We start from the raw sequence: 24,620 nt of genomic DNA, 5'->3' as shown, positions 1-24,620 counted from the left end.
TAGGTTACATTGTATGTCTTCATTTTAGTTGACTAGAGAGGAAAAGACTCTTGTTGACCTTTAGGAAATACGCTGCTTTGTCATGAGAGGGCGTGTGAAAAAGCCCCTGACATGAAACTAAGAACAATCAATAGTATCTGAGAGCCAGCAAGTAAACAGACTTCAGTCCTATAAACATAAGAAGATGAATTCTACCAAGAGTCCAAATGAGCTGGAAGCAGACTATCCCGAGTTAAGCAGATAGATAAGAACACAGCCTGGCTGACATCTTGATTGTAGCCTTGGGAGATAGTGAGGAGAAGACCCAGCTATGTTGGACTCTTAGTCCTGACCCATGGAACTTATGAGACAATTGTGTAAATTGCTAAGTTTGTATTTATTTGAAGTATACAATATAAAACTAAAAAAGTACAGTTATATGTAGAAGTGTTTTTGTGTGTATGGTTTTTTTTGGATATAGCATCAATTTTTTATCTAGTCTGACAATTTCTGACTTTTAATTGAAATATTTGGATGATTCATGTTTATGATGAGTTTTAATAAATTTTGCTTGAAGCTACCATCTTATTTATTCTCTTAATCATATTTTTTACTTTGTTCATTTGTTCCTCTTTTCCTGCCCTCTTTCAGTAGAATATTTTTATGATAGCATTTTATTTTAACTATTAGCTTCTTAGTGGAATCTCCTTTTATTGTTTAGGATTTATAATATGCATTGTTGTAGTCCATCTTTAAATATTATCATATTTCTTCAAATATATTATGAAGCCTTCCAACAGCATACTTCAATTTCTTCTATTTTGTATCCTACTCTGTTATTTTTCATAATAGATTAACTCTGCAGTCCATTGTATCATTATTCTGCCTTATACAGTGAGTCTTCTAATATGAAAAAAATTTAAAAAATGAGAAAAGTTAATGTATATCAACATATTTAACATTTCTGGTGTTCTTCATTCTTTTTCATAAATCTAACTCTTCATCCAATAACTGTTTCCCTCAGGGTCACCACCTTGAACACTTCTTGCAGTGCAGGTATTTATGTGAAACATAGCTTTCATTTACCTAACAGTATCTTTGTTTTGTCATTTCTTTTTTTACTTCAGAATATTATATAGGTATAAATGTTTTTGGTTACATATATAGATTGCTTTTACTTGGTTACATATATAGATTGCTTTTACTGCTTAAGTCAAAGTTATAAATGTTCCCATAACCCAGATAGTGTGCATTGCACCGGCTAGGTATGATTTCACCCACCCCTGGTCTCCTCCTCCCCACCCACCTGCTTGACTTCCCCTGAGTTTTACTTACATCTGTGCATATGAGTTCTGATTGGTTAGTTCCAATTTAATAGTGAATACATGTGGTGTTTGTCCATTTTTGCTATATTTCATTTAGGAGAATGGTCTCCAGTCCCATCAAAACTGTTGCAGAAGGTATTAATCCATTTTTTATGGCTGAGTAGTACTCCATGGTACACATATACCACATTTCATTAATCCAATCATGAACTGAGGGGCACCTGTGTTGATTCCACATCTTTGTTATTGTTAATTGTGCTGAAATAAATATTTAAGTGCAAGTGTATTTTTGATAAGATGATTTTCCCCTCCTTTTGTTAAATACCCTGCAGTGGGATTGCTGATCAAATGGTAGGTCTACTTTTAGTTCTTTGAGGAATCTCCACACTATTTGCCATAGAGGTTGTACTAGTTTGCAGTTCCACAAACAATATGTAAGTGTTCCTTTCTTTCTGTCTCACCCCAGCATCTATTGTTTGGAGACTTTTTGATAAAAGCCATTTTCACTGGAGTTAGGTAATCTCTCATCGTGGTTTTGATTTTCATTTCCCTGATGATTAGTGAAATTGAACATTTTTTCATATGTCTATTGGCCATCAGTCTAACTTCATTTGAAAAATTTCTGTTCATGTCTTTTGTCTTCTATTTAAGGGATTATTTGATTTTTTTCTCATTGATTTTCTGAAGTTCTTTGTAGATTCTGGTTATTAATCCTTTGTCAGATGTATAATATGCATATATTTTCTCCCAATCTGTAGGTTGTCTATTCACTCTGTTAATAGTTTCATTGGCTGTGCTTTTTAATTTAATTAAGAACTTTTTAATTTTATTAAGTCCCATTTATTAATTTTTGTTGTAGCTGTGATTGCCTTTGAGGTCTTCTTCATAAATTCTTTGCCTAAACCGATATCTAGAAGAGTTTATTCAAGCTTTTCTTCTAGAATTCTTATGGTTTCATGTCTTAGATTTAAGTCTGTTATCCATCTTAAATTAATTTTTGTGAGTAGTGAGAGATTTGGATACTGTTTCAATCTTCTACATGTGGCTATCCAATTTTCCCAGCACCATTTATTGAACAAGGATTCTTTTCCCCAGCATACATTGTCTGCTTTGTTAAAATTCAGATGGCAATATGTGTATGGGTTTATATTTGGGCACTCTGTTCTGTTCCATTGCTCTTGTTTCTGACTTCCCTGCAGTTCTCTCCTGCTGAGTCCCTCAGTTACTTTGAGACCAACTCTAAACATGTAGATAAGAAACTAATAACACAAGGATAAGGTGCTGTGATTGGAAAAATTTGACTAGAGAATGGAAACTAAAGACATAAAGAAAATACCTGAAAGGGTCCAAGGGCCTACATATTAACTAACCTTGAATTTTCTGAGGCATTTAAATTTTACAATATATCATTCTGATGATTCAGATTCTAAATTAATATCCTATAAGAATACAATGATCTGTTTTAAAATTATTTTTAAAATTTATACAATAGTAAACCAGTCACTGACTTTTTAAGTTCTTCAGATACAATCTAGGTTTCTATTAATACATCTTTCCCAAATACATTTGAATATAAGCTGACCTTAAGAAAAAAAATATCAACTGGGAAAGATTACCTTCAGAATACCCACTTACCTGATTATCTTTTTGATTTTTTGCAAATTTTAATAAAATTCAGTTGATTTTTTCTATATTCTCAATATATACATACAAATTGCAACATTTTATTGCATTATTTTATAACACAGCAGTTAATGAAAATATATAATATAATTTTCACACATTTTAATCAACAGCACATTCTTCGCATGTTGTATTAACACTTATAGTACACAGTTGAAACAAAATAATTTTTATCTTACATTTCTTAAAAATAACAAATGTGGAAAATTATAAGTGTTTCCAGAATTTCAGAGGAATTTTTACAATATATAAGAAAATTCATATTTCTTTGGCATTGTCAACATAAATTTTCAGACAGCAGGATTTATTTAAATCATAGGCAATCATCAGAATCATGTTTTTATATGCATGGGAATGTTTAAGTTTTAACGTACCTCCAAAAAATAGGAATTGTGATAGTAAGTGGTGTGATCTGGTAGACCTGGGAGAATTTATTCCAAACCACATGGTAGCAGTTTGGGAAGGAAATTACTATTTCAATTTGCTTCACATAGTCATTTTCCTTAAGCTAGCCTGTTGAAGCTTGAAAAAATGGAAACATTTTTCAGTACACATAAACACTCGAGATATTGTACAAGTTCATTTGAAATATCATCTGAACGTACAGCCTTTTAGAATGAAGAAAATAGATGTAACTTTCTGTTGGAAAAGCTGGAGACATGATCTTTGGAATTCATCACAAACATATATAATATATACTTTGTAGAATCCAAGCTTATTGAACTTGGTTTTGTTCAAAACTAATTTAGCAATCCTCAGGAAAGACAGTTTTTTTCTTTATATCCCCGACAGTTAAGGATAATTCTACAACAATGGCCAATGAAACATTAAGGGAAGTCTAATTGGAATGTACAGAGAGAGCCTTTACCAAATTCTAATAGAGACAGAGGCTAGAGAATTCTTCACAGGCACCATTATTTTCTCTTTATTTCTGCCTTGTAACTGATGGGTTGTCTGGAGTACAGCAGCTATCTTGTGATCATGAGTTGAAAATCTTAATGATTAAAAAATCAGTGTCCATATATAATGAAGTTGGAATCTGAAAAAAACCTAGTTTCTTGAGTTTTTTGATAATATTAAGTGACTAATCCTGATACAATCAACTTACAGTGCTCTTATTAAGTAAAATAATAAACATCTATTTCAGTTATGCCTTTGTTCATTAGCTTTCTATTGCTTGTAGCTGAATATATCTTACTGATGAAAAGTAAGAAATAAGGAAAACTGAAAAAAAAAATCATGACAGCAGTATGACAAATAAATAAAGGGATTTTACCCATGGAAGTGTTCGTACTAAATAGTAATTAGAAACTTAGAAGGCTGGAGGCTGAATCCACAAAAAAGTGGATCAAACTGAGACATGCAGATGGGAGATTAGGAATATCAGAAATAGGACAAAACCTTGAGACAAACTTAAATGTATAAGAAATGCCTTCAAAATTGTTTTTATAGTAGCTAAAAAATTTTAAAAGCATAAATTCCACATGTGAGTATATGTATCCCCGATTTCCTGTAACTGAAATTAACTCGGCTCATGCAATAATTATGCTAATTCTTGGAAAATGCAGGCACTTACAGTTCATACCCACTCTTTGTAGTGCCCCTACGAAAAGATACAGCATTCACATATCTCTACAATTTATTTTCATCCTGCAAGCTGCTATGTGGGCTGCCAGGAGGCCTAAAGCTCCTGCTGTCAGGGGTGAGTCACATGACAGTCCAAACCATGGTTTATTATTTCCTTGTTGGACTCTCGCTTAGATGTACATCATCTTGAAATGAATGTCCCTGTGGTATTAGCTGCTGCTGGTCTCTGTTCCTAGTAGCATGTAGTTGTTGGATCAGAAAACTCTAAATTGTCCTTTTCTGAATTTTGAAGGCATTTTTCCTTTCTTCCAGTCCTTTCAACACCTTTTGGAAGGCCTGGAATTTTCTATATCTTTCCTGTACTCCTTTAGCAGCTGGCTTTAACAATGAAAATATGATGCAGCTTTTGAGATTCTCTTTTTTTAAGAAATTTCAAAAAGTTTGTTGTAGGGTTTAAAAGCAAAAGAATTTTATTGTTTGATCTATATAAATCATTCTTTTCATGAAGGAAGTGCATATGTACTTGCTGCTACTTTAATTTTGTTAACAAGAAGGAGGGATGAAATAAAACGAAAAACCACATACCTCAATGTTAAATAATTAGTCTAGTCCACATGCCCCATGTCAGGCAGTAAGCTTACGTAAGGTAAATAAGACAGACCTTATAGTCTACTGAAATATTTAGACACATAAATAATATAAAGTGATGAGTGGTAAGTTAGAGACTTGTGATTTTATTCTAAATATTCTTAAAGGGTGTTTACTTTTAATAGAGTACACTTAATTTGAGAAAATATTGGCTTGCCATATGGTGTCCATACTAATTATTATCAGTGGTTAGAAATCATCACAGGAATTGGAAAAAACCTAATTATTTTCCTATGTTCCCTCTTTCCATATTTATTTTATTTTTCTTTCAAATTGTTGACAATTAACACTTATTAACACTTGTTAATGAAGGTTAAAGGAGATCTTTGAAAGAAAACTGACCCTCTATGAAAGCAGGTGATTATAAAAAACAGAGTGAATGAATATCAAAGTTAGAAATAAAAAAGAAAGGCAGAATCAAATAAAGTTAAATTTGAATAGAAGGTAAACTAAAAAAGAGACAAATGAAGGCATAAGAATGACTGAAAAATGAAACAGACTTTTGCGCATTCAATTGCTCAAGTATTTTAAAACAATATTCTTATAGAGGAGGTAGATTATATAGCTCTACAGAAGACAAATTGCCACCAAGACTGGAATATGGATCCTAAGGTTGGATCCTATCTATTTAGAGATATTTGTTCTTCCCACATTTATTCTAATCAGGTGGAAGGGACCCTGTTGTAGCTCCATATATTGAGAGGACCCTTCTCTAGCTTTCCTCTGAAGCTTAGGAGTCCGTGGGGCCAAAGGAACTTGTCCTACTTTCAGACCACACTCTGTGTAAGCCATTACAGATCCCTACTGCTTTGCCCCAGACCTTTTTATTATAGAGTACACCAGAGTACAGCTAATGAGCGAAACATCTATACCTGAAGTACAGGTAGGAAACAGTTACTTGGATAGTTGTGAAGGGTGGCTTTGAATTCTATAGAATGAGCCATGGCGAGCAAAGAAGCAAACCTGGAGCCTGAGAAGTGAGAAAGAAGAAAATTGGATAGCCACATGTAGAAGACTGAAACAGGCTCTACACCTCTCCCCACTCAAAAAATTAATTCATGATAAATAACAGACTTAAACTTAAGTAAGGCATAAAATTATAAAAATTCGAGAAGGAAATGTTGGAAAAACTCTTATAGACATCAACCTAGGCAAAGAATTTATGAAGAAGACCCCAAAAGCAATCACAACAACAACAAAAATAAACAAATGGGACCTGAGCAAATTAAAAAGCTCTGCACAGCCAAGGAAACAATCATTAAAGCTAATAGACAACCTATAGAATGGGATAAAATATTTGCATGCTATACATTGGATGAAGGGCTGATAACTAGAATCTCTAAAGAACTCAAGCAAATCATCAAGAAAAAAATCAAACAATCCTATTAAAAAATGCTCAAAATATGTGAACAGGAGCTTCAGAAGAAGATAGACTAATGATCTACAAACATATGAAAAAATGCTCAGCATCTCTAATCATCAGGGAAATGCAAATTAAAATCACAATGAGATATCACATTACCCCAGTCAGTATGACTTTTATTAAAAAGTCCAAAAACAATAGATATGAGCATGAATGCAGAGAGAAAGGAACACATATACACTGTTGGTGGGACTGCAAATTAGTGCAACCTCTATGGAAAATAGCAGGAGACAAAAGTTGACCTACAATTTGACCTAGCAATCTCACTAATGCATATTTACTGAAAGGAAAAGAAATCCTCTTATCAAAAAAGACACCTGTACTTAAATGTTTATTACAGCCCAGTTGCAACAATGAAGATTCAACTTGAATGCCCATCAATTCATGAGTGGAATAACAAAATGTGATATATGTATATTATGGAACACTACTCAGCCATGAAGAATGATGAATTAATGCCTTTTGCAACAATTTGGATGGACCTGGAGACCATTATCCTAAGTATCTAAATAGTAGAAAAATAAATACCACATGTACTCACTATTAAATTGGAGCTAACTGATGAGCACACATGTGTATAGAGAAGAGGAAACCTCAAAGGAAATGAAGCAAGGGAGAGGGAGGCAGAGGAGATGAGTGAAAACCTACCTAACAGGTACAATGAACACTGTTTGGGAGACAGGCACACTTTTAACCCTGACTCAAGAGTTACAAAAGCAATCCATGTAACCAAAAAAAGTTATACCCACATAATACTTTGAAATAAAAATATATACTAAGTTTATAAAAATAAAATGTGAATTTGGGGAAAAGTGAAATTAATTCTGACCACTAAACCTAGAAAAGTCACAATAGAAAGGTCAGCTTTTGAATAGTCCTTTAAAAATAACTAAATTTCCCATGGTTATCTTATTATTTAAAATCAATATAATAATAAAGTATTTCACCCCAAACTAAAACTTATAATTATTTCCAAATAAAACAAATACAATGGCTAAAATGTTTCTATTAGATAACATGCAGAAGAGTAAAGGGGAGGCAAAGAATTATAGAAGTGCAACCCAGAGAGAGCTAATTTATATCAACCACTGTGATGCCATTAGCATCAAATGAATCTCCAAAAGACAACAAGGCTACAGTTGTCCACAGATTATAATGAACAAACTCTCTGTTTTGATGGGGTTTAGAGAGTCATTAAACATATAAATTTTAATTTCATTGGCAAACTAGTAAATAAATAAAATCACTCAAATTTATTAACCCTAGGCACATAATTATGGCTAACCAAGTTGAATTGTATGTATAGAATTGTAAGATACTGACATGTGTATCTCGCAGGCTGCTGTACAAACAACAATTGAACAGTTTAGTGCAGCTCCCAAATGACCACTTGCTTTTACTGCTTCATTAATATAATTGGAACTAGGACTTATTTAGCTCTAGCCAAATGATTTCAAAGAGGCTGATTATTTTCAGTCCCTAGGAAAAGCATTTCAAAGCAGAAGAGGGATGTGCATAAAAACACATCTAGTGATGTAGTTGAAATGCCTTACAAATGAGAAAATTAAAATTTGACACTAACAAGGTGGTTGCTAAAACCACCTTTTCTCTAATTAGTGGTGCTTTCTTTTTCCTTTTTTTTTACTTCAATATCAAAATTTATGGGAGGACCTAGTGAATTAGCATAATATGTAAAGAGGAACAAGGATATTTTATTAAAAGTTTGCACTTCAAATTAAAGTTTGCACTATAAATATATAAACTATAAATACATCAACCTTAATTTGAGGACTGGGTTAGATGCAAAGAAATGATTAACGATGCATAGAATTTAATAGGTGTTCTGAGAAGTGCTTATGAGAGAGCCTACTAATTTTATTCCCTACTCTTTTATTTACTCATTAATTTTAACATTGAAAAATATTTATTGAATTCCTAGTATGTACCAAAGATTAATATGTTAGAACCTAAGGCAACATCTTTAACCTCTGTTTCTTTCTTTCTTCCACATTTTTTCATCTTATACTCCTTTAAAATATATTTACCATAGTATATACACATTTTGTCATTATGTATATATATATATATGTGTGTGTGTGTATTCATATATATATATATATATATATACACTAAAGAATATATAAACATATAATCAATGGTTCCCAACATTTTTGGCACCAGTGACCAAAGGTAAATTAGATTAGTCCAACCCCTATGGAGAATAGTATGGAGTTTCTTCAAGAAACTGAAAATAGAGCTACCATATGACCCAGCAATCCTACTGCTGAATATATATACACAAGAGGAGAAATCAGTATATTGAAATGATAATTGCATTCTCATGTTTATTGCAGCACTATTCACAATAACCAAAATTTGGAATCAACCCAAGTGTCTAACAGTAGATGAACGGATAAAGAAATTGTGATACATATATACAATAGGATTTTATATAGCCATAAAAAGAATGAAATCCTGTCATTTGCAACCACATGGATGGAACTGAAGAATATTAAGTGAAATAAGCCAATCACAGAAAGACAAATCTAGCATCTTCCATGTTCTCACTCAAATGTGGGAGGTAAATATGATTAAAATACAATTGATCTCATGGTGACAGAGAATAGACTATTGTTAGCTAGAGGCTGGGAAGGGTAGCAGGAGAGGGAGAAGCTAAAGTGGGAATGGTTAACGGGTAAAAACATATAGTTAGATAGAATGAACAATATTTGATAACACAAAGAAATGACTATAATCAATAACAAGTTATGGTATATTTTAAAATAACTAAAAGAGTAGAGTTGGAATGTTCCTAACATACACAAAAAATAGATAAATGCATGAGATGATGGATACCCTAGTTACCCTGATTTAATTCACATTGTATGCATCTAACAAAATATCACATATACCCTACAAACATATACAAATATTATGTACCTATAACAATTAAAAAATTTTAATTAAAATTTAAAAGGATATATGGATTTAAAATTTAAAAGGATATACATTCATGAATCATAAGTTATGTACATGTCAGTAATATATAATATTTTAATCATGCAAGTAATTAATTATGTATAGTGCATATTTTGACGGGGATAGTTTTTTAAATGTTCTATAGGAACAAACCCATATCTATGGTGAGCACATATTTTCACACTAAAGAATTTCACACTAAAGCTATTAGGTGATAACTCTCTTAGATATCCATGTTCTTTAAAGGTGAGTCATACCTAGATACTCACTTTGATGGCAAATTTTCCTCTTTGACTTGATACACTTTGGATATTAAATATGAAATATCCGATTTCAAATCAAAAGTGTAGTTTATTATATCTCAAACAAGAAGCAGTACAATTGACCAAAGTATGAGCCTAAACTATCGACACAGTTTTGCCATCTTAGTGGTAGTTTGTTTATGCCAGCAGGGAAGAAGCTTGGAGAGCAAGTGGCAATGAAATCACCAAAGATGTTTTCCACAGCTTGTTAAAGATTGAATACTTTTCCTTGCAAGAAGTGGTCCAAAGCCTGGAAAAAGTGGTAGTTAGTTGATGCAAGGTCTGATGAATAAGATGAATGACAGAAAGTTTCCAAGTCCAGATTCTATAGCTTAGCAGTATTGTTTGTGCAACATGTGGTCAAGCATTGTCTTGCAAAAGGATTGGCCTGTTTCTATTGACTGATCTCAGTTGCTTAATCACAAGCATTCTCATCATTTCATCCAATTGGTTGCAGTAGACATCCTTTTAATAGACTGACTAGGTTTCATGAGGCTGTAGTCGATAATACCAGTGCTGGACCACCAAACAGGCACCGTTAGCTTTTTTTGATGAATATTCAGTTTGGGACTGTGTTTCTGGACTTTATCTTTATCTAATCATTGGGCTAAATGCTTGCAATTGTCAAAAAGAATATTTTTTCATTACACATAACAACACTGCATAGAAATGGTTCACCTTTATGTCATGATAGAAAACAAAGGTATGCTTCCAGATGATTTCTCTACTGATGCTCATTTAATACATGCAAAACTCATCAATACAACTTCTTTATCTTTCTGATTTGTTTTAAATTGTCCAATATTGTTGGAAATGCAATGTCAAACCTTGTTGCCAATTCATAGGTAGGTTGAAATGGATTCGCCTCCATTACAGCTTTCAGCTCATCATGATCTACCTTAGTCTCAGGTGGCTCATTTGGCTCAATTTCAAGATTAATATCACCAGAATGGAACTTCTGAAACCATCAACGTACCTTGCATTCTTTAGCCACATCCTTCCCAAACACTTCGTTGATATTTAGGGCTGTCTGCACTGTCTTGGTTCCATGAAAGAACTCAAATTCAAAATTAACACAAATTTCTGACTTATCCATGGTTTCACAAAAATTGCTCTAAAAAAATTAGAAATATAAATGACAACCCAAATGTGTGTTTGAAAGACTGAAGATGTACCTTCACAATAAAAATAAAACAAGAAGTTTCCAAGTGAAATATTAGTTACAAAAACTGTTAAACTTAGTACTTAAGGAAATTGGACATTTCATACTTAATAACCCAATACTTTGCTGGGTCATAAATCTCTATCATTTTACATCTGTTAGTACATATGAAGGGAGCTCTCCAGTTACCTCTAAATTTAAAAATTTTCCCTAAATATATTTTATAAAATTTTACTGAACACTGTATGGCTAAATTGTTTAAGTATGTGTAATAGCAAACAATTGTAGTAGTAAACAAGAAATTCCCAGTATTTAAATTCAATTTGGGATTATTGCAATACCTAAGATTTGATGGAGGTGATACCAAATGGAAGGGAAAAAAAGTAAATAAATTGCAGGAAGATAAGTGGAAAGGTACTAACATTTGCATATTAAAATATACTTTAGATAGTCTGTGAGTTAAATGTTAAAAAATACACAAAGTTTTACATATGTTTGAAAATGAGTGAATATAAAATGAGTGGATTGCAGGTAAATTATTGTCTTGAGGAAAATTCATAACTTTAATCACATATATTAGAAAAGAAAAAGCAATGTTTTAAAGTCCCATCTCAATAAGTTAGATTAAAAATACCAAATTAAAAGCAAAGAAAATAAAAATATATGAGACAAAATAAAATAAAAAATAGAAAATGGAAAAAATCAATACACAAAAGTTGTTTTGTAACAACAAGAATAATAAAATTGATAAATAGTCAACAAGATAATAAAATTGATAAATTGATTTAAAAATGTAAAAATACAAAAGCCGGTATCAAGAATAAAAAAATGAACACAATTTCTACCCTTTTCACACTAGAATAGACAATAAGAGATATTATGAATAGATTTATGTCAATACATATGAAAATTTAAAAATATCTACTTCTGAAGAAATGTTTCACCAAAACTGGCAGAAGAAATTTTAAAATATGAATGATCTTATGAATGTAGAATTTTTAATTAAAAACATTCCCACGAGAAACTACAAACATTTAATGAAGGAATAATACAAAACTCAGTTAAACTATTTCACAATTTTTATGATAGTATAACTTTGATATTAAACCTGAACATTACACAGAAAAGAAAATTAAAAAGATACCCATGAACACAGAGTCAAAAACTCATAAATAAAACATTAGCAAATTGAATTTAGTCATGATAAATATAATGAGTGGAAATTCAAGGAATTCAAGGCTGATTTATTATTCAAAAATAAAGCTATGCCATTATTCATAAAAAGAGAATAAGGTATTTTATATGTGATAATCTCAAAAAATAATAAAGATAAACTGATTAAAAAGTCATTTATTTTATTTTTTATTTCAACAAGTTTAGGGGGTGCATTTGTTTTTTGTTACATGGATGAATTGTACAGTAGTGAAGTCAGGGCTTTCAATGTATCCATAATGCAAATAATACACATTGTGCCCAGCAGGTAATTTTTGATTTTTCACCTCTCTCTTACCCTCCAGTCTTCTGAGTCTCCAAAGTCCATTATACCACTTTGAATGTCCATATAAAATGTGAAATAAATTATTTGCTATAGGAATTATATATAAACAACTGTGGGAGGAATTGTAGAAGTGAAAACCTTTTAAAGGTGAAGTTGGAAGATTAAAGGTATCAACAACCTATGAGTCTGAGACCAGCAAATTCAATCAGCTGAGTGGTGTCAGACAGGGGAAACTGGAAAAGCCACAGAGAGGAAGCTGTCGCCTCTGAGAGTCCACAGCTAAATATCTTGTGATTTTAATGTTAAATCAACCTTTCATTCCTGTGATAAATACCACGTAATCATGGTGTATATTTATTTTTATATGTCATTGAATTTAGTTTGCAAGATTTTTGTGGAGGTTTGTTGTGTCTATATTATTAGGAGAACATGCCCTATAGTTTTATTTCTTTTGATTTTTTTTTCTGGTTTTCGAAGTGTTTGTGAAGAACTATTTCTAAAAATTATTTTAAAATTTTTTGACATAATTTACCAGTGCAGGCATTTGGGCCTAAGCTTTTATTTCTGGAAAAATTTTTATTACTAATTCAATCTCTACACTTAGTATGGGTCTACTCTAATACTCTATTTCTTGAGTGAATTTTGGTAATTTGTGGCTTTATAGAAATTTATTCATTGCATTCAAGTTATTTAATTTGTTGGCATACAATTATTCAAGTTATTCTCTTGTAACATTTTTTAATTTTTATATGGTCAATATAAAAGTATCGTTTTTATTCCTGATTTTAGTAATTTGAATATTGTCTCTTTTGAATCAATCTAAATATTTGTCAATTTTATTGATATTACAAATAAGCAATTTTTATTTCCTTGTTTGTTTTATTGTTTTTCTATTCTCAATTTCTTAATTTCCACTTTAAGATTTATTGTTGTATTACTTCATCTTGCTTTATTATATCTTTTTTCTGATCTCTATTAAACTCTGTCTATATTGGCAATATACTCCACTTCTCATTTGCACTGGGTATCAGCTGTTGGCTCAATGTTTAACAGACTCATTCAATAAAATTCAAGCATCTAAATAGGGGTAATTTTTGAGCTCAGTCTATGCGGTTTGTTATGGGTTTGGGATGGCTTTGTTTTCTCTTTCCTAAGACACTCTGGTAAACTAGCTGGCCTAATTTGGCTTCTTATACTTATTGAGTTAACAGCATCCTCTTAATTACCACTAACATCTTCATGATTTTTTGTTGTTGCTGTTTTGTTTTGAGAGCACCATTAGGCATCAACTTTCTCCCATTTTGTACTAGATGAAGTCAGTTCTTTCATGGACAACACTGGATCTCTCTGTTTTTATGGACTCTTTCTCTGGGCAAAATCCCTAGGCACTGCTTTGGAATCGGATATGGTAGCTGTTGTCTGATTCTGTCAGAGTGATGCTCCTGTTTTAGAAGCAAAACACTGGTGAAGGTAGTAGATTCTGGTCTTCCTGCATTTCCTCTTCTGTTGTGGAACCTCTTACTGTGAGGAAATTGGGATGGGAGCAATTGAGGCCCTTTTACTCTTGGCTTACTAAGACTAAGGTAGAGCTTCACTCTGTAAATGAATAGTAAATGGGAGGAAGGAGTCCCAGCTTCTCAGCTAAACTCACCTGAAATGTAGGTTCTGCAAGACAGAGTGTGGAGTAATGAGAAAAGCTATTAGCCTGCATGTCAGAGATCATAGCCCTGGACTGTAGTTGGGAAGGTTAAGTCTTATGTTCTTGGCAACATTTACCTGGAATGAAGCTTCTGTCAAACTGGTTGGTCACAGAGGGGGACTGGAAGCTGTTTCTAGCTCAAATACCACAGACTCTTATCTGTTTTACCAAGACTTACTAGATTATCTTGAATAGATATTTCTTCATTTGCTATACACTTTTAGCATAATTTCCAGAGACTTAAAAATAATTTTTACTAGGTATAGCACTTTCACGGAGATTTTGGTTCATGGAACTCCTCATTCTGGAAGTGGATCCCTCAGCCACCTAGTATTACAATTGCTTATTTTCTTATAAATCTTCCATGATAGGTTATGAATTTCTTGAGATGAAAGCCAGTAGTTGCTCTTTGAATGCCACGAAATTTCTCCTGTAAAAGCTCTATAGTAATACCCATGGAGAGAAGTAATCAATTCTCTAATTAAGCAATTTGATAATTTCTTTATTAACTAATACTATATAACAGATTTGGTTTAATAAAGTAAGACGCTAGATTGTGCAAGTATATGTGTACGAAACAATAAAAATAAGTGTCACTCCAGCCATTTTGCAGATTAAATTTGCATAGGTATGAGTATGGAACACCTCATTATAAGATAAATATAGTTCCTAGCTTTCTATGAAAGATAAAATTATTTGAGAAAGCATGAATTTTTTTCATGTTTTAGATTGCCTTAATTTTATGAATCAAGGCTAGAATATTCCAAAATGGAATATTGTTAAGATATTCTCCATTTATTTTTCAAAATGTTTCAATTTTTCCTAGGTTTTGTTATTGCTTAATTTGTGAATTTTGATTATCAGCATTATTGTAAACTTATTTTTTTCTTTATCTCCATGAATACCATAGTGAGAAATTATGAGTTACTGGCTGGAAGCTGCTACTGGTTATATTCTATTTTGAACCAAAAAGTCTCAAGTTTATATAATCAACACATGGTCAAGTTGAAAAATTATGCATCTGGTAAATTGTCATCATTAATGCTAGCTAGGAAGACAAAGGAAACAAAAATAAATCAGAATAAAATCTTGAAAACATCGTACTGAAGCTGAAGTGCCAAGGAATGCCAAAGAAATTCATTAGTGAAACTCAGTGTTCAGCAGTGGTAAAATGAATAAATTGTGGTATGATTGTACACTGGAATACTATAAGTAATAAAGATGAACAAAATACAGGTGCATGCAATAACATTGGATGAATCTCATGAACATTATAAGTTTGAGGAAATGGTCAAAAGCCAAAACAATGTATACAAAATGGATTAATTCATACAATTTCCAAAACAAGCCAAAAATAAAAACTTTGTGATCTGGAAATGTATTGCTCACTTATATAAGTGAAAACAAAAACTAAGAGGATGATTTTCAAGTGACGTGAAATGATGATCACATACATGGAGTAAGTAAATTACCTACAGAGTATTCAAGGGCATTAAAGTGTCTTATTGCTGAATTTTCACTTCTGATAACATTGTTTTAATTTCTATATTTGCTTTACATAGTCTATTTCATTTTTACAATTTTTTCCTAATATATGCTAAAGAGTTTTAAAAGGAGAAGTTAAGTATGTAACCTTGGAGCCATTTGCAAGAACACAGCCTTGTGAAACTTCATGGCTAATAACATTTTGACACACTACCGGACATTTTTGGATGAAAACAAGGAGACTGCCAATTCATACTGTGCTTCCATTTGATTTCCCCCTGTGTTAAATTCTCATTTTATGTCCCCATGTGTATTTACAAATACAGTTTTATTTTTGTAAGTACAATATTGTCTCCATGGTTTTAAGCCTTTGAAGTTAGATCTGTCCTTAATTGTTTTGTTTCCTAAGAAAGGCAACTGCCTTATGAAATAGTGCCACAATAATAAAGCATGCATACAGTGAGGGCTTAACTAAGCTGTTTATTTTGTAACTATGCTCCCAAAGTATTCTTGAGAGGATATATCAACCTTTTTAAAATCTAAACTTTAAAAACAAGACAGAGTTTTGAAGTGTCAAATTTCTTTCAAGCAATTTTCAAAGAGGATTCAATTAACTCAGGAGGCATGACTTTTAGTTCTTTTTCTGTGTGTGTCTGCACACACATGTTATTTCATTCTTCCTTTGACAGCATTATAAAGTCCTTCAACCTAGGAATATGTCTTTTTTGTTATGTGTGTGTATATATTTTCATATTTATAGCCCAATACCTTAATTGCAGGAGCCTAAGACATGTTGGTTGAATTTAAAATTGAGTTATATATCTTCAGAGACAAAATTGAATAAAAATGCAGAGGAATATTCAAGAATCTTTCTTAGTTTTCCTCTCAAATAATTATTTATCTTCCTCACACAGAGATATGAAATTTATTTGTGGGCCACAATTGCCTAGAGCCATGCTCACCAGTACAAATATAAGCTACACATATGATTTTAAAAGTTCTAGTAGCAACATTAAAAACAAAGTTATAAAGAAATAGGTTTGATTAGTTTTCATAACATTTTATTTAACCCAATGTATTCAAATATCATTTTAACAAATAATGTAAAATCACTAATGGGTTATTTTATGTTAAATCTTTGAAAGTAGCGTGTTTGTTTTTCCATTCTGTAGGTACTTTACTTAGGATAATGGTCTCCACTTCCATCCAAATTGTTGCAAAAGTTATTACGTAATCCTTCTTCAGGGCTGAATCGTATTCTATGCTATACATATAGCAGATTTTGTTAATCCACTCATGAATTTATGGGGACTTGGGTATGATTCCACATCTTTGCAATTGTGAATTGTGCTGCCATAAGCATTTGAGTACAGGTATCTTTTTGATTAAATGATTTCTTTTTCTTTGGGTAAATACCCAGTAACAGGATTGCTGGATTAAATGGTAGGTTGACTTTTAGTTATTCAAGATATCCCCATACTATTTTTCAGAGAGGTTGTACTAATTTGAAGTTCCACCAACAGTATAGAAGCATGCCTTTCTCTCTGTATCCAAGCACGAAGGTATTGTTTTTGGAGTCTTTGATAAAATCATTCTAACAGGGGTAAGGCAATATTTTATTGGAGTTTTCATTTGCATTTCCCTGATGATCAGTGACATTGAGCATTTTTAAATATGTTTATTGGTCATTTGTCTATCTTCTTTTAAAAAGCTTCTGTTCATGTCTTTTGCACACTTCGTGATGGAATTGTTTTGTTTTTTCTTGTGGATTTGCTTGAGTTCTTTGTAGATTATTTATTAGTCCGCTCTCAGATGCATAGCTTGAGAATATTTTCTCCCATTTTTTAGGTAGTTTATTTTCACTGTTAATTATTACCTTGGCTGTGCAGAAGTTTTTTTATTTTAATCAAGTTCCATTTATTTATTTTTGTTGTTTCTATAATTATCACTGTGGTCTTCTTCATAAATTCTGTGCCTCGACTGATATTTTGAAGAGTTTTTCCCAATATTTTCTTTCAGTGTTCAAATGGTTTTGTGCCTTACATTTAAGTTTTTTATCCATCTTGAATTAATTTTTCTGAATGGTAAGAGATGGATCATTCCAGGCTTCTGTGAGGTTATCCAATTTTCCTAGCACAAGTTATTGAATAGAACTACTTTTTCCCAGTGTATATTGTTAACTGCTTAGTCAAAGATCAGTTGGCTATATGTGGATGGTTTTATATTTCAGTTTTCTGTTCTGTTCCATTGGTCTAAGCCTCTATTTTTGTGCCAATACCATGATGTTATAGGAGCAAAATGGTTTATATTATTGAAATTAAATGGATTAAACATTCTAATAAAAAAGTACAATTGACAGAATTAATTTAAATAATGTGACAACTCTATGATTATATGCTGCCTGTAAGAAATATTTTAGATTCAAAGATACAAATAGAGTGAAAGTAAAGTGTGGAAAAAGTTGTACTATACAAACCAGGAACAAAACAAAACAAAAAAAGAGGTTGGGTAACTATACTAATACCAGACAAAATAGACATCAAGGCAAAAATTGTTACTGTATGCTAGAGGACATTTTAAAATGATAAAAATGTCAGTCAGTCATAAAGATATATCATTTGTGAGCCATAAATACATTTAACACCAGAGCCCCAAAATACATCAAGAAAAAATACAGAATTGAAGAAAAAAATAGACAAAGATAACTGAATACTTTACATTCAGTAATAAATGAAATGCCTAGGCTAATCAACAACAAAGTAAAATACTTGAGGAACAAAACAACACTATAACATACCTAGCACTAATATAGAAATAAAAAGACTCTACACAAAAAACCAGAATACATATTCTTCTCAAGTATGCATGGAACTTTGCCCAGGATAGACTATATGTTAGATTAGAAAACACAACTCAAATTTAAGGAATTAAAATAAAATAAAGTATTTTCTCAGACCACAATGATAGAAAGTTAGAAATTGATAAAAAAAAAAAAAAGAGTTGAGAAATCCGTCACTATGTGGAAATTAAAGAAAACAATTTTAAAACAATTGGTCAAACAGAAAATTATAACAGAAATTAGAAAATAACTTGAGAATAATAAAAAAAACACAACATACCAAAACTTATGAGATGAAGATAAGTCAGTCAGTCCTTAGAGGAAAATTTATCTTTATCTGGCTATATTAAGTAAAGGAAATATTTCAAATTAATAATCTAAATGTTCACTTTAAGAAACTAGAAAAAGAAGAGTAAGCTATATCCAAAACAAATATAAGGAAGGAAAATTGCATGGATTAGAACAAAAAATAATAAAGTAGAGATAGAAAGCAATAAAGATATCAATTAAACCAAAAGTTAATTTTTAGAAAATATTAATAAAACATAAACTTCTATTTGACTGATAAAGAAACACTCCTGGATTTGAACAAGCAGAAGAACTTCATTGGAGATGTAGGTATAGTTATAGCTTTGGTGGTGAGAAATTGAGGGAATTTATATCTGACAACTCCAGATATCTGTATATAACAAAATGTTAGATCATTCACTGCCTGTAAGAAAGATCTATGGGATGCAGTTGAAGATGATACATGGGGATTTGAAGAGTGGAAAAGAGTGAAATAGCCATTACATGGGAGGTGATTCAGACAGCAGAAAATCATCTTAGATTTTGTAGATGTCTAGGCTAATGATCATGAATATTTGGCTTCTATTCATTTATTCTCTTGTGTAATTTTCTATGACAGTATAAAACTGCCTCAGTATGAACACAGAGAAATCAAGTATTTGGGTTTTTCCCAAATATATTTTTCTTCCCTTCTTTCTCTTTCTCTTTTTTTTTTTTGGGGGGGGGGTAGCAATGTGAGATGAAAGGAGGGATAGAGTATTATTATTAGGGAACTTAGACTGAAGTGTACGACTAACTTGTAGAGGGACAAATAGCAAGTAATAGGGAACTGAGATATGAATCTAGAGACCATTTAACCAAAAGAAAAACTGAATAAATATCTCACCATAATTTCTTGCACAGGAAAAGGGACATATCTTAATATGACAGCTCCTGTTCAAATTTCATCATCATGTTTCTTGCTGTATTTCAAAAGACAAGTAGGTGATTATTTTGATAACATCTTCCAACCTGAGTGTAGAAAACACTTATCTATATGATGGTGTCAATGCAGTGATCCACTCATGCTTGTCCAAGGCCACTTGAGAGTCATGATGCAGAACTATAAAGTCTAAAAGTAATTTTCTGACCAACAAAGCAAAAGCATACAAATAAATACACTACATAGAAGTGACAGAAGATCAGGGACAGCAGATGTGCATGGTACACTGTTAAAATTACCTTTGAAGTTCTAAAATATAATGTAAGACATACAGTATGCATGATTTTAATTGAATAACACAGTGAAAATAAACAGTATACCAAACCAGATCCATCTTTCAATACAGCAGTTATGAATAGGCTTGTATTTTACATTATTTTATGTAATAAAATCACAACAATGAAATAGTAAGCAAGATTAGAGGCTTTAGTTATTGAATAGGAATGGTTTATAATGCATACATAAAATGCTTTTCTTGGTTTATTCCATTTTGCATTAAAATAATCAGTTAATAATTTTCCAATAAACTGTTGACATGGTGATAGGTACAATGTAAGTATAAATTAGTCCTGCAAGCTCTGCTAAGAAATACTGAAGAGTAAAGATTTATAGCTTGTTTGTGCAATTATTTCTGGGTCAATTGTTTATATTTCAGCCTAGGAAAATAACAAAGCTTTCAGTAAGAAAATGGACCTATTTCTATTTTTATCCTCTTGTTTTAACCAGAGCTTAAGAAATCATTTGGTCCTAACATTATGTTACTTTTAAGAAAATCTGACATAAATATGCACTTGAGGAGTTAATTAGATATATAAATGGTCATTTTGGTGCAAAAATCTTTGAGTTTCTATATACATGGTCAGATTTCTATGTTATCTTTCATTCTTCCTTGGATTAGAAGTGAATCTAGGACTGTGGCAGATTGGAATGGAATAATATTTAACAAACAGACTGAAGGCATGAAAGCATTAGGTACAGGGTGTGTACTCAAAGTATTTTGATGCCTTCAGTATTCTAATATGTACATTTTATATTGTAAGCACACTAGGATCTCAATATATTGTGTATGTAGGAATGATATTATAGTGAAATTGTCTCTAGTCCTTCACCATTATTTACATCAGTAATATATCAGTGTACAATTATTTTTAAGTTTTAAAAATAAGCTGTTATGGGCTGAATGCTTATTTCCCCAAATCCATAAATTAAAGCCCTAATCCCCAGTGTGCTGGTATTTGGAGGTGGGAACTTTGAGAGATAATCAGTTTTAAATGAATTCATGAAAGTGGAGTTCTCATGAAGGGATTGATATGTTTATAAGAAGAAGACCATCTGAGGACATAGCTAGCAGGCCTTCTATAAACCACGTAGAGGGCCCTCACCAGGAACTAAATTTTTTAATACCTTGATCTTGGATTTCCTAGCCTCTAGGAATGTGAGAATAAATGTCTGTTGTTTAAGCCACACAGCCTATGAGATTTTATTATAGCAGCCTGAGAAGACTAAGACAATAGCTATCTTTATAAATAAGCTCTGAAATGTTTTAAAGTCAGTCCTGTCTTATAAATCATTTGGAATAAGGGTAATCCAGTTTGTACAAGAATGGGAAGGTACAATTGAATGATGATTTATAGTTAATATCTTGACTTTGGGGGAACATCTTATTCACTAGCCTACAACTAGAGTCAACCACACACCCCAGCTACAGACATACTGCATCTAACAACACAAGAAAAAGACAATACCAAGATAAGCTACTAGATGTTGGCCATATGTACTTGAAAGATCAAGGTGGATATATATATGACAGAATTATGAGATTATTCAATCAAAGGGGCCAAATCATAAGATAGAGATAATTCTCTAAAGAAAGGATTTAACAATCTAGCAGTACTTAGGAGATAGTAGGGGCTTGCTATTTGGATAACCTTTAAAATAAGGAAAAAATGAAGGCAAATTCTGAGCAAAGTTAAAATTCCAGTATTACTGAGGAAGATGGTATAGGAAGGAATTAAAAAGTTCAGGGAAGTGGCCATTCTGGAACAGATAAACTATGTAAGACTAGAGGCCCCACAAGATTGCATACAAATATTCTTCATTTACTAAGAATGTAAGGTATGTGTTAGTGAAAAAATTCAGTGAAGCCTCTTGCCTTATAGTGAGGCAGGACTGTAGATACAGAAGGCCATTATAATAACACAACACTCACTGAAAGTAGTGACAATGGTAAAAACCTAAAGAAACAGAGGACATGTGGCTAACTTCCTATGGTAGATGGATTCAATTATCATAAATGATATAGCTGGAGTGATAGTCAAAGGACACTGACTTCAGAGAATTAAAGAAATTGTCAAAAGAATACAAAATCCTAATGGCCAGATAATCATCCCCAAAAGAGTACAACTCAGCTTTGTCATCAGAAATAAAGGAGGCATAACCAGAAACTTAATAGTAGTCACCCTGACAAGACATCATGATCCATTGCCCAGCTTCTGATTCTGAGCCAGTTTCCCCTTCCAGACCCATTTGGTCAAAAGGAAACTGGGGCCCCAGGAGAAAGAAACTTATAACACTATAGCAAGAATATACTGTAATCATTGCCTCAATTTTTTTCAAAGGGATCTAAAACCACTAACTAAGATAAATGTATACTATTGACATAAAAAATCCAAACATTTTGAGAATTCTTAAACAACGGGTCTGATTTCACGTCAATACCATTGCCTTTGTCAGGGTGGGGACATATTAAGGCAAGGTAATAAATGGAGTTACAGACAAGGTCTGGTTTACACTAGATCTCTTAGATCATCAGATCCACTTAATCATTTACCCAATTCCCAAAAGTGCAATTAGATTATACATACTTGGAGTTGGCACAATCCACCCATTGGGTCCTTGGCCTATAGGATAAGCCCAATAATAGTGGAGGAGAACATATGAAAGCCTCTGAAATTACTCTGTCTGGTGACATGGCAAATTAAAAAAATAATATTCTATTTTCAGGGATAGTAGAAATAATGGTCACCCATCCTTAAAGATTTGCATGATCCATACATCCTGGTAGTCCTCATCATGTCTCCATTTTGCTAAGTAGTTTGGCTTCTTCAAAATCAGATGAACATGGGAGTAGGACAGTAACCTACCATAAAGTCACACAAGTACTACTGCACCCATTGCCCAACTTGCAACCACTCTGCTAGATGCATATCTTCATTATAGATTTTAAAACCCTCAGTAATATGTTGTATGTCCCTTAATTTTACAAATGCATTTGTTTACATTCTGATCAGAAAAGATGATGAGAAACACTTTGCAGTCACATGACATGGGCAATAATAAACATTTACAGTTTTGCTACAGAGGTATGTTAATTCTTCTGCTCTATGCCATAATATAGTTTGAAGAGATCTGAAAAAAAATCATAATGTTGATCATCTACTTTGATGATATAATGCTTATTAGACTAGATGAACAAGAAATGCTAGCACCTTAGAGGACTGGGAAAGACACATGAAGTTCAGAAATGGAAGGTAGAACTTATGAAGATTTTGGTACTTGACATATCACTAAAAATTTTGGAGGACCAATAATCAGGGCTGTACTAAGACATCCTTTCCAAAGTATAAGATAATTATTGCATCTTGAATTTCCCACATGGAGGCAGAAGCACAATACCTAATAAGCCTTTTCAGATTCTTGGGGGTGTGTATCTCATACATGGGATACTATTTCAACTCATATACTGTATGACATGAAAAACTATCATGTGAGTAAAGCTCAATTCATAAAAGGGCTCTACAACACATCCAGCCTGTTGTTCAGGCATCCCTTCTGCTTAGGCCATACAGCCAGGCAGACCCTATAATGTTAGAAATGTTAGTGGTTAAAAAAAGATGCCATGTAAATCTTATGGCAAGAATCAGCCATAGAATCACAGGATAGGTCCTTGAGATTTCAGAGCAATACTGTCTTCTTGTCTTCAGTAGAGAATTATATGTCTTTTAAGTAGCACCTCTGGCTTGTAATTGAGTCCTGATAGAGGAGTGTCACACCAGGGGGCACCAAAAACCACACAGCCAGGCTACCCAGTAAGGCCCAGTTCTGTAAGACCAACTAAATCATGAGTTTGAGTGGGTCTAAGTACAATGCAGTCTAAGTTAGAAGTAGTACATTCAGAATTGAGCCCAATTGAGACCAGAGTTTTCCTTTATGCAAGCTGCATGAGCAGGTAATCTAGACTTTCATGTTATTCACCCTTGTTACACCTTTTTCCTATGGCCACATGTGGGGTTCCTTTTGGTTAGCTAATAGAGACTAGCATATCCTGAACCTGGTTGATGAATGGGTTCCACACGTCATTTTATATACCACACCAACCAAAAGCCACCTGCTTTATGGTCTATGGCTGGAATGATCCGTGAAAGTTTATATGAAATGCTAGCTCAGAGGAGATATACTATCTTTCAGGATGCAATTTACACACTTAGTACTCATTTCATAATAGAGAGAATGCATGGATTCAAAAACAAAGCAATGGAAGAAGTTCTCATTTACCTTTACCATCAATCCTGATGACTCACTAAGGTATTTCCTTCTTCCCATACCTATAAATATGGCTTGTGATGGGTAAATTCCTTGATCTCCACAGCAGGAATACCTCATCCAGGGCAAGCAAGAGTCCAAGTGGACTACATAAAGTATGGCTATTCCCAGTTATTTTAGACTTCCTGAGTCCAGCAAA

The sequence above is a fragment of the Microcebus murinus genome, chromosome 12, assembly GCF_040939455.1.
Source record: "Microcebus murinus isolate Inina chromosome 12, M.murinus_Inina_mat1.0, whole genome shotgun sequence".
NCBI lineage: Eukaryota > Metazoa > Chordata > Mammalia > Primates > Cheirogaleidae > Microcebus > Microcebus murinus.
The sequence above is the reverse complement of the archived record's forward strand: the minus strand, read 5'-3'. Positions refer to the sequence as shown.